Below are 16963 nucleotides of genomic sequence, written 5' to 3' on the forward strand. Positions count from 1 at the left end.
CTGCTTCCACATTTTCACTTGACAACTTCATTCAGGGCCCGACTTCAAGAAAACTTGGCAGTCACGACAAGAATGTGAGCCCCTGAGTGAAGTTAAAGAAAGCCACAGCTGAATGGTAGTAAAAGGGGTTTTTTAAAAACTTTTATTCAAGAACAATTGTAATAGGGGAGAAGAAACTTCAGCATAGAACTGGGCTCGATTCCAATACAGCAAGAACAAGTTGGGTTTAAAATGTGCAAGGAACAAGTTTAAGGGGGTTGGGGCAGTCTGGATGGAAAATTAAGAGGAGACATCAAGGGTAGGGGAAAATTCTTGCTAGACTGACAAACAGAATTCTTGCTGAGGGCAGTCCAGGGTGATCAGATATTGCCTGGGTGGATGAGAAATTTAATTAGATATTAAAAGTAGTCAGGTATTAAGAGCTCTGGCTAAACTGAGTTGACAGAATTCTTGCTAAAACTGGGTAATGGAAAGACAAACATCAAAACCCAAAGGTTGAAGCCTCATAGTTGAGAAGAGGGTCCAGAGGAGCCTAACTAAAATTTGATCAAGGAGAAAGTATTTGATGGTTAAAATTCTGAACAAAGCAACATTCATCCCGATCCCCAGACCCTGGAAGATCTGGAAGGTGTACTGAAGTCAAGATCTTGGTAAGTAGGAGTATGTGGAAACAAGGAGGAAGTTCTTGAATGACAACCAGTCTTTGGAGAATAATCCCTCCAGTCTCCCCCTACACACACACACACACACACACACACACACACACACACACACACACACACCTCTAAGAGCTAAAGCCAGAGAGTCTTGAACAAAAGGAGTCTGGCTAATAGGGCTGGAGTGATTTGCTGTTTATTCTGTGAAATTGGTCTTTGTTACTTACAAAATAAGGCAAGCACTTTTTTTAAAACGATTCTATAAAAACATTTAATAGTTGGGTCACTTTAATGGGGAAATGTACTAGGTAAGTGTTCTTTGGATGATAATTCTGGTTTGCTACTTGACCAGTACGTGGAACAGCTCTTTCCTGGATTTGATTATCAGTGCAGGTTAGAGATCATCTCGTATATGTGCTGCTGAAGCTGGTACTAGAGATCATCTTGGACATTTCACACTAAAGTGCTAGAAATGTAAGACACTCCTTTTTTTTAAGATTTATTTATTTATTTGACAGACAGAGATCACAACTAGGCAGAGAGGGAGAGAGGAGGAAGCAGGCTCGCCACTGAGCAGAGAGCCCGATGCAGGGCTCGATCCCAGGACCTTGAGATCATGACCTGAGCTGAAGGCAGAGGCTTTAACCCACTGAGCCACCCAGGCACCCCAAGACACTCCTTTCTTGACTGGCACAGTATATCTTCAGAGAAACTTGGAATGTGTATAACTACCTCTTCACATGTCAGTAATTGATCATAGGAAGACTTTTTGTCTTTTATTTATTTTTCTTATCTCATACCACCAAGTCCAACACTGGTTTGAGTCTAATCATCTCCAGTAGAGCAGGACAATAGTACTCAAAGTACGGCAACCAAGTTAGTGGTTGCACTGCTAAAACAAATTGTGGTAGGACGATGTCCATCAAGATATAGTCAAAAAAGCAGAACTACACTGGCAATTTCAAACAGAATATTTAATTGCAGGAAATTTATTATACAATGTTGAATGACTGAAAGACCAAAACAGGGATAGATTTGTAACATCAAGAAACAGCTAATACCACAGAGCTTGAGGAACAAAGGGGAAGGAATGGATTTACCAGATCCTAAGAGCTCTGAAGAGGAGATTCAGCCTGACTGTTAACTAGGAAAGCTGGGAAAGCAAAAAGAATTTGCAGGCAAGCTATAGCCCTCTTCTGCTGCTAGAGATACTGAAAGAACCGGAAAATAGGAAGTGAGTTCCTTCTCCCTTTCCCCTTTTCAATCTCCCTTTAATGCCTCCATTGGCAAACTACAGCAGTAAGCAAGGGAGACTGGGAAATGGCTTTGTCAGAGTTCCACCTCCATTATCACAGAATAGAGAAGGGCATGTTTGAAGCTGAAATGATGACAGGGAAATGATTAGTATATGACACTTTTTCAATTTGCTGGAAAATAAATTAATTCATACAATTTTCCAAGTTTCTGTTTCTTCTCAGAAACATTTCTTAACAATGTTACTAATTCCTTATAAAGGAATCCTACTACGTGACAAAAAATAGTACATGTTTAGTAACAAAACATCTTAATAACAAGGCAAATTCTTTGTTAAACAATTCTTTGTTAAACATAAATTCTGAAATAGCTATTTTCTAGTTTAATATGTAGTTTTATGGATGAACTCACGTTTTTACATATTTTGCTGTAATTTTAATAATATAGATTTATATGTTTTCTAACTTTGTGTTATCTAATATAAATATTTCATGGTGAACCACTAATTGCACCCATCACTTAACAGTTCTCAATATCCTGGGGTGCCTGGGTGGCTCAGTTGGTTAAGTCTTTGCCTTTGGCTCAGGTCACAATCCTGGGATTCTGGGATTGAGTCCCGCATTGAGGGGAGGGGTCCTGCTCAGTGGGGAGACTGCTTCTCCCTCTCCCTCAGCCCCTACTCCTGCTTGTGCTCTCCCTCAAACAAACAAACAGTTCTCAAAATCCTAACAAGTGTGAGAATCACAGTATGTGATTTTTTAAAATAAACCCTTAGGTATATTAGTCATCTCTTTTTTGAGATATAACTGAAATTAAGATATAACTGAAATATAATATGTTGAGATATAACTGAAATATAATATGTTATTTTCAGTTGTACAACATAATGATTCAGTACTTGTATATATTGTGAAATGATTACCACAGTAAGTCTAGTTAACATCCATCACTATACATAGTTACAAAAGTTTTTTTCTTTTGGTGGGAACTTTTAACTCTTAGCAACTTTCAAATATACAATATAGTTTTATTAACATTAGTCACTATGCTGTACATTACATCCCCATGATTCATTTATTTTATAATTGGAAGCTTGTACCTTTAGACGCCCCTCACCCACTTCACCTATACCCCTACCCCATGTCTGGCAACCACCAATCTGTTCTGTGTCTTTGATGTGTGTGTGTGTGTGTGTGTTTAAAGATTTTATTTATTTACAGAGAGAGAGAGATCACAAGTAGGCAGAGAGGCAGGCAGAGAGAGAGGGGGAAGCAGGCTTCCCACTGAACAGAGAGCCCAATGCGGGCCTCGATCCCAGGACCCTGAGATCATGACCTGAGCCAAACACACTGAGCCACCCAGGCATCCCTGATATGTGTGTTTTTTTTAAACATTTTAATTTTTAAGAAAAATTTTTTTCAAAGTAAGCCCAATGTGGGGCTTGAACTGACGACCCCAAGCATCACATGCTCTACTGACCAGGCCAGCCCCTCTTTGATATTTTTTTTTAAGTTTCTTCTTATTTGAAGGCAGTTATTCTGAATTGAGAATAAAATAAAATTGAGGGGACGCATGGTGGCTCAGTCAGTTGAGTCTGACTCTTGGTTTTGGCTAAGATCATGATCTCAAGGTCGTGGGATCAAGCCCCACATCAGGCTCTGTGCTCAGTGCACAGTTTGCTTGAGGATTCTCTCCCTTTCCCTCAGCCCTCTCCCCACTTGTGTGCTCGCTCTCTCTCTAAAATAAACAAAATATTTAGAAATAAATAAAATCGAGAATGAAAAAACCAAGAATTATTTCTTGTCTTAGTTATTTTGACTGGTCACTGTATTCTTTACACTAGAATGTTCTTTGTAACTGCTTAGGGAAGGATAAGCACAAGTTTACCAGGCCTTACTTAGCACGGCTTCCGGAGGTATTTGGAAAGAGTCCGTGCCCTCCTATTAGTGCTAGTGAAGAACCTCCTCACACCGCAATTCATGAATGTCCAATTCAGATAAATTAAAAACCAATGGCTAATTTCTGGGGAAGAAAATTTACATGTAATGGGTAACTTACACAATCCAAGAACTGTGTAATTTCCTTTGTATATGTCATTTCATTTGTTCTTCACAATACTACAAATAAATATTCCTATCCAATTTACAGTTGGGGGACTCAGAAGTGTGACAATTTATAAATATTCAGATGAGATAGAAGTCAAACTTATTTATTTCTCTTTAGGATCACATGTCTGTGATGGTATACTTGATACAACATTTACTAAACCTGATCTTCCTTTATCAGAGCAATGGTCTTTCAAAGGTTTTGCTACATTCCTCTTGAAACAATTTTTAAAAAATTACTTTTTTTTTCTTAAGTAGGCTCCATGCCCAGCATGGAGCCCAAACAGGACTTGAACTCATGAACCTAAAATCAAGACCTGAGCTGAGACAAAGTCAGATGCTTAACCAACTAAACCACCCAGGCGCCCTTCCCCGTTTACATTTTTAAATTGACATCTACAAGATAGTCTTCATAAGTTTAAATGATGCAAAATACCATTCTAGCATATTTTCTATAGCATCATTAAACATACATGAGCTTTTTTAAAATATAGAAATCTTGCACTGGTCCCTTTTCTTGAAATCATTTCCATTCTACTTTCATCACTGAATTTTATCTTAATGTAATAATTGCCTATCCTTAAAAATCTTACTAGTTACCTTGTTTAACTTCTCAGCAACAAAAATGAAATTTTAATTTTTCCCTGTGACCTAAACAGTCTATAAGTGTCAAAAAGCTTTTTAAAGTTTCAGTTATTTGTCCATTCATATAAAGAAGATGTGATATTAGGTATATACACAATGGAATATTACTCAGCCATCAAAAGGATGAAATCTTACCATTTGCAACAACATGGATGGAATTGGAGGGTATCATGCTAAGCAAAATAAGTCAATCAGAGAGAGACAATTATCATATGGTTTCACTCACATGTATAATTTAAGAAACAAAGCAGAGGATCGTAAGGGAAGGGAGAGGAAAATAAGAATAGACAAAATCAGAGAGGAAGACAAACCATAAGAGATTTTTTTTAAACTAACTAGAATTTTTTTAATTTTTTTAAATTTTTTTATAAACATATAATGTATTTTTATCCACAGGGGTACAGGTCTGTGAATTGCCAGGTTTATACACTTCACAGCACTCACCATAGCACATACCCTCCCCAATGTCCATAACCCCACCCCCTTCTCCTGACCCCCCTCCCCCTAGCAACCCTCAGTTTGTTTTGTGAGAGTAAGAGTCACTTACCATAAGAGATTCTTAATCAGGAAACAAACTGAGGGTTGCTGGAGGAGAGGTGGATGGTGGGATGGGACAATCGTGCATCTCCCCCCGCTGTGCTCACTCACTCTCTCTCTCTCTCAAATAAATAAAATCTTTTTAAAAAATTATTTTAAAAAAAAAGACTGGCACATGGTGTAATGAGCACTGGGTGTTATATGTAACTGATGAATCATTAAACTCTACCTCTGAAATTAATAACATACTATAAGTTAATTGAATTTAAATAAGATTTTAAAAGATTCAGTCATAATTTTGGTATCCAGATGATCAAAATAACAAATATACTTAACATGTTAATAATTATCAAACATACAAAAGTTCACTTTTGGCCCTCCTTTGGCCAAGCCTCTTTTCTTCCTGGTGAGAAAATGATATGCAAAGATACCTACATGTCCAGAGCCTACAACCTCCTTTAGACTGTGCTCTAGGTATCTGAGAATTTTCCACTTAAGTAGCCTCAAGCCTGCTTCCAGAGCCTGTGCCTCTTCTGTGTCTTAAGCTCTCTCCCTTCATCTGTCCTCCAAAAGGCAAACATGCTGCCTATGTGCACAAGATGGTCAAGTGGTAGCTACATGGTGAGACTAGACAGCTTAGACATACAAGTTGGGGTGTCCACATGTGGACATGAGGCCCCTTTTTTTGTGGACAAAGGTGGAGATGATTAAGAGAAGGGAGCTGGATGGGGACCTCCACTTGTACTATTGACCCAGGTCTCTAAATATCAGTAGCAGGTTTGCTGATATCTAATCTATTTAGAAACCACTGACCTTGTTAAGATAGGGGGCTTTGAATTAGGGTAGTAAATGTTACAGGCAATAAGAAATGGTCAAATGGGGTGCCTGGATGGCTCAGTGGGTTAAAGCTTCTGCCTTCGGCTCAGGTCATGGTCTCAGGGTCCGGGGATCAAGTCCCGCATCGGGTTCTCTGCTCAGTGGGGAGCCTGCTTCCTCCTCTCTCTCTGCCTGCCTCTCTGCCTACTTGTGATCTCTGTCAAATAAACAAAATCTTCAAAAAAAAAAAGAAATGGTCAAAATGATACAATTTGAGTGTAGAAGTAACAAGAGTGGCTGACGCTTGGATGTGAATATGAAGGAAAGACCAATACTAAATATAATGCTTACATTTTTGTCCTGATCATTTATATGAATGATAGTCTCCTTTACTAAAATAGTAAACAATGATATGTAGCAGGTATCTAGGGTAGGGTGGAGCACGGCTTAGCTAGATTCTCTGTCAGGCTCTTAGAAAGCTGAGATCAAGGTGTCTGCTGGGCTGTAGTCTCATTGGTAGGCTTGACAAAGAAAGGGTTAACCTCCAAGCTCTTTTTGATAGTTGGCAGAAATGGTTCCTTTGTGGATATAGAATTCAGGGCAGTTTGTTTCTTCAAAGCCAGCAATAAAGAGAAAATCTTTGCTTCTCAGAGCCTCTGACTTTAGGGAAGACTGAGGCCTTCTTTTAAAGATTTACCAAATTAAGTTGGACCCACTTAGGATAATTTACCTTTCCATTAACTCAAAGTCAACTGATTAAGGAACCTTCATTACATTTGCAAAATCCCTTCACATTTGCCATACAATTTAACATAAAAACAAGCTATGATATCACATAACCTTTACCATATTCTGTTGGTTAGAGGCTGCTCACACTCCCACTCACACACAAGGGGAGGGCATTACCCAACAGTGTGGTATTAGGAGTGAGAATCATAGGAGATACCCTAAGATGTGTTCACAACAGCAAAGATGGAGGGAATCCCCAAATTAAATACAAACAGAAATTAATTCTATTTCAAATGAATAACATAGCCACAGTGAAGGCGGGGGAAACGGAACTAACTTGAGTAACTCTCAAATGCAGTAATTTGTCCTCAGGCCAAAGACAAAAAGATCTACAAAAATAATAAGCTCCAGTGAGTGGGTTTGCTTATCACAGTTGTATGCATTAGCAATTCTGAAACTACTTAATGTGCATTCTAAGACTGAGCAAATAAGCAAATATGGGTAATGGGGGCCAGGTTTCTCACTATAAGAAAAGGGATTATAGATGTGGGAAGGAAGATTAGAATGAGCGCTGTGATGTTGAATTGAAATTGGAAGTATCCATACGAACAGATTTTTTCCCCAGGTATAGACAGATACGTGTGTATACACGCATAGTAGTATATGAGGGTTCGAAAAGCTGGAAACAACCCAAGTGTCCATCAGCAGGTGAATGGATACATGTGTGGTATATCTATATAAGGGAATTTATTTAGCCATAAAAAAAATGAAGTACCAATACATGATACAACATGGATGAACCTTGAGAACACTGTGCTAAGTGAAGTAAGCCAGACACAAAAGGACAAGTTTGTACAATTCCATTTATCTGAAACACCTAAATTAGCCAAATTCATAGAGAAAGAAAGTGGATTAGACGTTTCTAGGGGTTAGGGAGAGCAGGGAATGGGAGTTATTGCTTAATGGTTACAGTTTCTGTTTGAGGTGATGAAAAGTTTTGGAACTACACGGTGGTGATGGTTGCACAACGCTGTGAAAGTAATTAATGCCACCTAACCGCACGTGTTATTGTGTGTGAGGGCTTTAGTGAGGGGGACAACAGTCATTTTAAATTTTATTTTTGGGGGCGCCTGGGTGGCTCAGTGGGTTAAGCCCCTGCCTTCGGCTCAGGTCATGATCTCGGGGTCCTGCGATCCAGCCCCGCATCGGGCTTTCTCCTCAGCGGGGAGCCTGCTTCCCTCTCTCTCTCTCTCTCTCTGCCTGCCTCTCTGCCTACTTGTAACCTCTGTCAAATTAAAAAAAATTTTTAAAAATATTTTTAAAGTCATTTTACATTTTAAGCCATAGTTAGTATTTTCATTTGTTTTTTTTTAATCTGCTCTGAGGCAACTTTTATTCTTTCTAAGCTTAAGAGCAGGCCAAATTTGGCTGTTAAGTAGAGAACTCATTTAATGGTTAAATGGAGAAAGAGTGGGGATTATTTTCTAATGGGTTTTGTATAACCTTAATTTGTATAACCTTATAACTTATTCTCTAAGTAGGTTTTGTATAACCTGTCTCAATCCTTGAAGGTCCTGTTGTAGTTTACATTAAGTCATATTAATTATTTTAACTAAAGGGTAATGCCAATTGGATCCCACTCTTTCAAGCCAATTTGTAAGCACCAATGGCTTAATTTTAATTTGTTACTCATTGGGTTATAATGTGCATGCCCACAATGGTATATTTTAATGCAATGGGTGCTATAACCATGGGAGTTTATGCAAGGCAATAAATGTAACTCAGTAACTCAGCTCTAAGTAACTCAGTAACTCAGCTCTAAGTTTATAGAAGGAACTTTTTAAAAATTTGGTGTGATCCCCATGTGTAACTCTAATTTGAGCCCCAGTATTGAGTAACTCCATGAAGACTGGTCAAATCACTCATTTCAGCAGATGCTAAAGTTAGTTCAGCACTTAGGTAGAAGAGCAAAAGCCAGTTTTCACCTTTTGTCTTTCTAAAATATCAGCTGTTTTAGTAAAGTCTGGATTTTCAATTGGTTCAGATTCTAAATGTCTGTCTCAGTTTTTTTGTTTCCTCTCTTGTATCCAAGTTTGTCTTCCTTCCTCCCTCCTCCCCTTCCTCCCTTCCTCCCCTGTCCATTCTCATACTTTTAAAAAATATTTATTTAAATTCCCGTTAGTTAACATACAGTGGAATCTTATTTTCAGGTATACCATATAGTGATTCAACACTTACATACAATACCCAGTGCCCATCACAACAAGTGCACTCTTTAATCCCTCTCGCCACTTTTACCCAACATAATACTGGAAGTCCTAGTCACAACAAGGAGACAAGAAAGAAATAAAAGGCATCCAAATTGGTAAGGAGGAAGTAAAACTTTCACTATTTGTAGATGACATGATACTATATGTAGAAAACCCTAAAGACTCCACCAGAAAACTACTAGAACTGATAAATGAATTCAGTAATGTCACAAGATACAAAATCAATGTACAGAAATCTGTTGTGTTTCTATAAGTGAAGCAAAATAAAGAGAAATTAAGAAAACAATTCCATGTACAGTTGCACCAAAAATAATAGAATACCTAGCAACAAACTTAACCAAAGAAGTGAAAGACCTGCACTCTGAGAACAATAAAACATCAATGAAAAAATTGAAGATGAGGGGCACCTGGGTGGCTCAGTCAGTTAAGCGAATGCCTTTGGCTCAGGTCATGATCATGCGGTCCTGGGACTGAGCCCCAAATCAGGCTCCTTGCTCAGTGGAGAGCGTGTGTCTCCCTCCACCCCCACCCTCCACTCATGTGCTCTCTTACTGTCTCTCTCTCAAATAAACAAATAAAATCTTCTAAAAAATTGAAGACAACACAAAGAAATGGAAAGACATTCTATACTCATGGATTGAAAGAACTGAAAGAATTAATACTGTTAAAATGTCTATAACTATCCAAAGCAATCTACAGATATAATGAAATCCCTATCAAAATACTAACAGCATTTTTCATAGAACTTGAAAAAACAATCCTAAAATTTGTCCAAAATCAGAAATAAAACCCTGAACAGCCTAAGGAATCTTGAAAAAGAAAAACAAAACTATCACAAATTCCAGACTTCAAGTTACAATACAAAGCTACAGCAACAAAAGCAGTATTGTACTGGCACACACACAAACACATACGAAATACATAAATCAATAGGGGTGCCTGGGTGGCTCAGTGGGTTAAAGCCTCTGCCTTCGGCTCAGGTCATGATCCCAGGGTCTTGTGATCAAGCCCCACATCGGGCTCTCTGCTCAGCAGGAAGCCTGCTTCCTCCTCTCTCTCTGCCTGCTTCTCTGCCTACTTGTGATTTCTGTCAAATAAATAAAAATCTTTAAAAAAATACATAAATCAATAAATCAGGATAGAAAACCCAGAAATAAACCCACAAGCTGTAAAGTAATTACTGACAAGTAGTACTCAACAAAGCAGGCAAGAATACATAATCAGAAAAAGACAGTCTCTTCAATAAATAGTGCTGGGAAACCTGGACAGCCACATGCAAAAGAATGAAACTGAACCACCTTCTTTCTCCATAAACAAAAATAAACTAAAAAAGGATTAAAGACCTAAATGTGAGACCTGAAACACGTAAAAATCCTTGAAGAGAGCATAGGCAGTAATCTCTCTGACATTGGCCATAGCAACTTTTTTCTAGATATGTCTCCTGAGGCAAGGGGAATAAAAGCAAAAATAAACTAGTGGGACCACATCAAACACAAAGTTTCTCTATAGCAAAGGAAATGAACAACAAAACTAAAAGGCAACCAACAGAATGGGAGAAGATATTTGCAAATGACATATCTGATAATGGATTAGTATTCAAAATACATAAAGAACTTATAAAACTCAACACCCACAAACTGAATAATCCAATTAACAAATGAGCAGAAGTCATGAGTAGATATTTTTCCAAAGAAGACCTATAGATAGCCAACAGATATATGAAAAGATGCTCAATATCACTTATTATCAGGGAAATGCAAATTAAAACTATAATGAGATACCACCTCACAGCTGTCAGAATGGCTAAAATAAAAAACACAAGAAACAACTGGTATTGGTGAGGATGTGGAGAAATAGGAACCCCCTTTCATTGTTGGTGAGAATACAAACTGTTGCAGCCATTGTGGAAAACAGTATGGAGGTTCCTCAAAAAACTAAAAATAGAACTACCCTCTGATCCAGTAGTTGCACTGCGACTACAAAATACAAAAACACTAATTCAAGGGGATACATATACTCCTGTGTCTACTGCGGCATTATTTACAATAGCTAAACTATGGAAGCAGCCAAAGTGTCCATCGACTGATGAATGGATAAAGAAGACGTGATGTGTATGCACACACACACACATACACACACACACACACACACACACACACACACACAATGGAATAGTATTCAGCCATAAAAAGAATTAAATATTGCCATTTGCAATGACATGGATGGAGCTGGAGAGTAAAATGTTAACCGAAATAAGTAGAAAAGGCAAATACCATATGATTTCACTCATATGTGGAATTTAAGAAACAAAACAAATGAGGAAAGGAAAAAAAGAGAGAGAGAGACAAAGCAAGAAACAGATTTTTAACTAAAGGAAACAAACTGATGGTTACCAGAGGGGAGGTGGGAAGCGAGCAATAGGGGATGAGGATTTAAAAGTACATTTATCATGATGAAAATAAAATAAAACAAAATGATAGAAAAACATTTTGTTCTGAGTACCTGTTTCTTTTGGGTATATAACCAGAAATGATTTGCTGGATAAGATGGTGACTGTATGTTTTATTTTATAGGAACTGCCAAATTATTTTCCATAGTAACTACACCATTTTACATTGCCACCAGCAATGTATGAAGATTCCCAATTTTCCATATCCTTTCCAACACTTCTTACTTTCCTTGTTTATTTATTTTAGGTATCCTAATGGGTGTGAAATTGTATCTTATTGTGATTTTGATTTGCATTTCCTTAATAACTAATGATGTCTACTCAAGAACTTTGCATTTATTTATTTATTTATTTATTTATTTATTTGGTGAAAGGAACAAAGTTTATTTGACACTTCATGGACAGTCTCAGGGAACTACAAAATGAGGTGGAAGACAAATAGGTTTTATAGGATAACGAATAAAGAACAGGGAAGAGACAAATAGAAAATATCTGATTGGCTGGGGCCATATAGTCAACCTTCTTGGGAATGGGAAGGCCCAGAGTTGGCTTGCCATTTGGGGATTAGCTGGCTGGATTGCATTTCTGGTCAGAGTATTTACAAGGACACAGAAGTTATCCAAGTTTCGGTTTGCTGACATGGTACCCAGGCAGACACAGCTCCATCTTGGCTTAGATTATTGCCTTATTATAAAAGGCTATAATTCAGGTACAGTAAGAAGGAAGGGATACATAGAGCAGGGTACGAGGAAAGGGCCTGGAGCTTCCATGCTCTCTCTGAGCACCAGTCTTTCCAAATCTCCATGGATTCACCCAACCAGAAGCTCTCTGAACCCCAACTGTATGGGTTTTTATGGAGACTTTATTAATAGGCCCAGTTGATGAAATCATTGACCATTGGTGACTGATTCGACCTCAACTTTTGCCCACTTTTGTTTTTGTTTTTGTTTTTTTAGTAGTCTCTATGCCCAACATGGGGCTTGAACTCAGGTCTCAGAGATTAAAAGTCACGTGATCTTACTTACTGAGCCAGCCAGGCACCCCTGCCCACTTTTAAATTGTATCCTTATTTTATTCTAAGTTGTAATAATCTTTATATATTCAGGATACTAAACCCTTATCAGATATATGATTTTCCAATATCTTGTACCACTCTGTAGATTGTCATTTCACTTTCTTGATAATATCCTTTGGTGTATATTAAGTTTTAAATTTTTACGAAGTTCAATGTATCTGAATTTTTTATTGCTTATACTTTTGGTGTCAAAATCTAAGAATCTATTGACAAATAGGAGGTCATGAAGATACTCCTGTTTTTTGCTAATAACTTTAAAATTTTTGTTCTCATATTTAGAGTCCAGAAATCTAAATTAATATTAGTTTCTGGAGTAGAATTTAGTGATTCATCACTTCCTATAACACCCAGGGCTCATCGCAAGTGCCCTAAGGTCCTCTTAAATTTTGTAGTCTTAAAGGTTTCGTTTAATATTTTCTAGTTTTCAGTGTGCAAGTCTTTTACCTTCTTCATTAAATTTATTCTTAGGTATTTTATTCTCTTTGATATTAATGAAATGGTTTCCCCAGTCTCCTTTTCAGATGGTTCATTGCTGGTGTATGAAAATACAAGTGACTTTTGTTTGTTGATCTTGTATTCTGTAACTTTGCTCTATTTGCTTATTAGTCGTTTCTATTATTTTCAATTTTCTATATATAGAATGATGTCTGCAATTAGAGATGGTTTTACTTAGTCCTTTACAATATAGGTATTTTTTATTTCTCTTTCTTACCTACTTGTTCTGACTATGGCTCCCAGTACATGAATAGGACACTCTACTCACAAACAAGAATATCAAGATGGGGGTGCCTGGGTGCTCAGATGGTTGAATGTCTGTCTACCTTTGGCTCAGGTCATGATCCTGGGGTCCTGGGATCAAGTCCCGCATCAGGCTTTGTGCTCAGTGGGGAGCCTGCTTCTCCCTCTGTCTCTCATTAATAAATAAACTCATAAAAAGATATCAAGATGAAAATGAAAAAGTGAGTAAAGCAAATACTACCAAGCATGCCTGGGTGGCTCAGTTGGTTAAGCGTCTGCCTTCGGCTCAGGTCATGATCCCAGGGTCCTGGGATCAAGTCCCACATCCGGTTCCCTGCTCAGCAGGGAGTCTGTTTCTCCTACTCCTTCTGCCCCTCCCTGCCACTCATGAGCTCTCTCTCTCTCCCTCAAATAAATAAATAAAATCTTTTTTAAAATGAGATTAAAAAAAAATACTACCAAAAAAGGTAAATGCAAACAGTATTGAGAACAGACTAATTAGAAACACTGAATGGGACTTGAGGTTGCTCCATGGTTTTAAAAGAGAAAACCCATCAAGAAGAAATGTTAATTTCTATAGCTCAAAATAAAATAGCTCAGAAACGTATTAAGCAAAATTTAGTGGGAATACCTAAAGAAAAGTTTCTTAACATGATCATAAATTTATTTATTATAATCACTTATAGAAATGGAAGTGCTAAGTTTTTAAAAATAATTAAGGCTAATTTCTTCTGTTGGGGTAAATACAATGGTGTTTGTTCTATTAATATTACTTATATCTGCATTTACATTATAAATCTAATTTTACATGTGTTAAGTATATAATATAAATTAATAAATAAAAGACATCATCAATACAAAACAACAGAATGATGCGGTAACTATATAGAGAAACATTAAAGTTTACCACCTTTTGTGTTAATTTTGGTATAATATTGTTAAAATATACATACACACGTTAAAAACATTTGCTTTTTAAGATAAAATGAAAATTCACATAACTTGATTATATTCAAAACTAAACCTTATGAATTAAGATGGAAGAAATCACAAAATATATTGTCTATAAGGATACAAAATTTTTTAAAAAATGAAACACTAGGGGTTTGTAAAAATGAATGCATTCATCAAGGATTTGTACAAATAGTAATTCTTGGCTAAAGGAGAAAAATAAAAATAAAAAAATTATAACCTTGACTTTCAGAAGAAAAAAGGAAAAGGGTAGAAAAGCTTTAAGTATGACTAAATAAGCTTCAAAAAGCAATAAAAATTAGCTTCAAGAGGTTAGTAATTATTAAGCACATTGAAAATGTGACTAAAAGAATAAAGCTTTTTTAAATAAAAAAATAGAAAAATGATAGGCAAGAATATTCAGAGAGAGACATAGCTACAGGCTGGAGGAGATTAAGTAATCATACAATTTAGTTCTTGCATAAAGATTACCCAAGATGTCTCTGTTTTGTCTAGAGAGAGCAGCATACTTCAGATTGTAGATGTTAACAAGCAATTTCTTTGCATTTGTTTTGCTTGTTTGGTAATTTTCTTCTGTGCCTAGTTTAAATTTTTTTAAGTTTTTTTTTTTTTTTTTACCCCCATAATCTCTACCAAACTCACGACCCTGAGATCAAGAGTCACATGCTCCGGGGCGCCTGGGTGGCTCAGTGGGTTAAAGCCTCTGCCTTCAGCTCAGGTCATGATCCCAGGGTCCTGGGATCGAGCCCCGCATTGGGCTCTCTGCTTGGCAGGGAGCCTGCTTCCTCCTCTCTCTCTCTCTCTGCCTGCCTCTCTCCCTACTTGTGATCTCTATCTGTCAAATAAATAAATAAAATCTTAAAAAAAAAAAAAAAAAGAGTCACATGCTCCACCAACTAACCTGGCCAGGCGCCCCAGGCTTAGTTTAAATTATATAAGGCATAGATGTTAATAGTATGTTAAGTATTATAATGTGTAACTTTTTTTCTGGTGTTAATGTGAAGTATTGTTTGCTGTGATATATAGACCATAAACATCTAAATATTTTTTATTTTCTGTAAATAGGCTCCATATCCAATATAGGTCTGAAACTCATGACCCAGAGATCAAGAGTTGCATGCTCTATGGACTGAGCCAGCCAGGCAACCTTAAATTTTTTTTCAAAGATTTTTATTTCTTTTAAAAGAATTTATTTATTTATCTATCTGTTTATTTATTTAAGGTTGGGGAGAGGGTCAGAGGGGAAGAGAGAATCCCAAGCATGCTCCACACCCAGCATGGAGCCTGACATGGGGCTTTATCTCACAACCCTGAGATCGTGACCTGAGCGGAAATCAAGAGTTGGACACAACCTACTGAGCCACCCAGGCGTCCCAGTGTGCTCTTGCTTTTCATCTGCTGAGATAAAGAAAGAAAATTTGGCCTTACAGATCCATAATTTAAAAATGAAGACGTATTCTAATGGCCTTTTCAGGTATTTGTCAATATTATTGACACTACACCAAAAATCAACAAGTGGTAATTACTTAAATGTTATTATAATGTGGAATCTGACCTTTATCTCTCTCTGTAAGATTGGTATTAATTTTAATTTTTTTTGCAGGCTTTTTTTAAGTAAACTCTATCCCCAAGGTGGGGCTCGAACTCACAACTCCGGGATCAAGAGCTGCATGCTCCACCAACTGAGCCAGGCACCCCAAGCCTTCATCTCTTAAATTAAAATCCATCCATCTATCTTATACTTTAATATCACCAGATGATTTTGTGGCATCACACAATAATCATTCAGAAAATACTGGTCCAAGGAGTTAGGCAGACCTTCCAAAGGTTGACATAGTTCATTATATGGTATTACAAAATCACATTCATTAATACCATCAGTAATCTCATCACAAAAGACTAAGTAAGTCTCAGAAAGCTGTCAAGTTCATGGTCGTCACAGATACTTTCTTAATATGCTAACTTTTTTGTCTGAAAGTCAAATTAACAAAAATTACTACCAGTTTTCTTTATTGTCAGGTTTTATAAATCACTTCATTTTTGACAAGATGCTACCAGATATACAGGTCTTCATCCACTTATTCAAAATTCATCAGTTGTTCTTTCAAATAAAATGGGTGTCCATAAAAAGGTGGCTAGTTTGGCTCACAATTCAAACAATCATAAAAGAGCATTTCCTGGAAACAACTTGATACTTCAGAATGAAGGAAAACTTTACGTGCCTTTCTCTCATTACATAAAATATTTAGAAGATAAATTTTAATATCCTGGCTGTAACATTATAGTTTTGCAAGACATTACCATTGGGGTAAACTGGGCGAAGAGCTCATGGGATCTCTCTGCATAATTTCTTACAAATGCATGTGAATCTAAAATTATCTCAAAATAAAAAGTATAATTTAAAAATTTTGGGGTGCCTGGGGTAGCTCAGAGGGTTAAGCCCCTGCCTTCAGCTCAGGTCATGATCTCAGGGTTCTGGGATCCAGACCTGCATGGGCATCGGGCTCTCTGCTCAGCAGGGATCCTGTTTCCTCCCCTCTCTCTGCCTGCCTCTATCCCTCCTTGTGATCTCTCTGTCAAATAAACAAATAAAATCTTTAAAATAAAAATAAAAATTTTGTGCTTAGCGTCAAGTTCAACAAAACTAATTTTAACTGTTTTATCAAGAACATTCTTAAGTGGAAGTAGCATGCTTTTACCACAAGTGTGTGGTGGTA

Source organism: Meles meles, chromosome 19 (genome assembly GCF_922984935.1).
Source record: "Meles meles chromosome 19, mMelMel3.1 paternal haplotype, whole genome shotgun sequence".
NCBI lineage: Eukaryota > Metazoa > Chordata > Mammalia > Carnivora > Mustelidae > Meles > Meles meles.